This window comes from Perkinsus marinus (assembly GCF_000006405.1).
Source record: "Perkinsus marinus ATCC 50983 genomic scaffold scf_1104296963810, whole genome shotgun sequence".
In the NCBI taxonomy this organism is placed as follows: Eukaryota; Perkinsozoa; order Perkinsida; family Perkinsidae; genus Perkinsus; species Perkinsus marinus.
The window spans coordinates 1-1,045 of record NW_003204961.1 but is presented as its reverse complement, the minus strand read 5'-3'; the positions used below and the strand labels follow the sequence as shown (position 1 = coordinate 1,045).

At 48.1% G+C, this 1,045-nt stretch overlaps 2 non-coding genes across 2 annotated transcripts; both read left to right on the top strand.

Annotated features, from left to right (window-relative positions):
• The first annotated feature begins 158 nt into the window (after positions 1 to 158).
• On the top strand, positions 159 to 231 carry Pmar_PMAR019469. Its single transcript has one exon. It is a non-coding gene; the product is annotated as a tRNA-Glu (tRNA).
• Positions 232 to 462: 231 nt separating this feature from the next.
• Positions 463 to 535, top strand: Pmar_PMAR019468. Its single transcript has one exon. It is a non-coding gene; the product is annotated as a tRNA-Ala (tRNA).
• The last annotated feature ends 510 nt before the right edge of the window (positions 536 to 1,045 follow it).

Genomic DNA, 1,045 nt, shown 5'->3' with positions numbered 1-1,045 from the left:
CAATGGGATGGTTACACATTCTGCGTACGTATTGACTGAGCCCGTCGCTTGCGCATGAATTCTGAAGGAACACGACGAAAGTGCTGATTCTCGAGTTCGTCATGCATTCAACTTCAACAATACCTCGGCGAATCGTATACATCGGAAAATTTTCGATTTCCGATGTAGTCTAGCTGGTTAGGATTCGTGGCTTTCACCCACGCGACCAGGGTTCGAGTCCCTGCATCGGAAAATATATATTTGATACGGTGTTTTCCAGGATTGTGTTGAGCGCAAGGATGGGGAACTGAGTAAATATCACAGGTGCGTTGTTTTGTTCAAGATATCTGGCTCGTCACCGGTTCCCCTCCTCCCCTGGACAAAGTTGAACATTGAGTTAGAACAAACCATTCCAACGTTGTTCGAGGGGAAGGGGCGGTTCAGCCCATCCTCTCCAAGTGAATTGAGAAACATATATTGTGAGGGGGACTAGCTCAAATGGTAGAGCGCTCGCTTAGCAAGCGAGAGGCACCGGGATCGATGCCCGGGTTCTCCATATAGGAATGTTTTTAGTCGGTTCCGCCACCGGCGCTCCTCATCTGGATGAAAGCGTAAGGTCATGTATGTAACATCGTGATAGCTCAAGCAAGTGCGCTCCCAGTCCGTACATATTTTCGGGTTGTAAACTTACTCGCGCCATCACTCTCTCTGCTTCTTTACAGTAAGACGCGCACCCAGCCCTGGCTCTCAGCGCCGTTCTCGGTGACTGGTGACACTTGAATTCATGATAGTATTGATATCTGGGTGAATGGTTCCACTATCCTATGAGGTCAGTGTCACACATCATCGCTTACTGTTTCGACAGACACGAGCAGGATTTCTCTCGTCAATTGGCAGTAGCCTTCTAGCAATGGGATGGTTACACATTCTGCGTACGTATTGACTGAGCCCGTCGCTTGCGCATGAATTCTGAAGGAACACGACGAAAGTGCTGATTCTCGAGTTCGTCATGCATTCAACTTCAACAATACCTCGGCGAATCGTATACATCGGAAAATTTTCGATT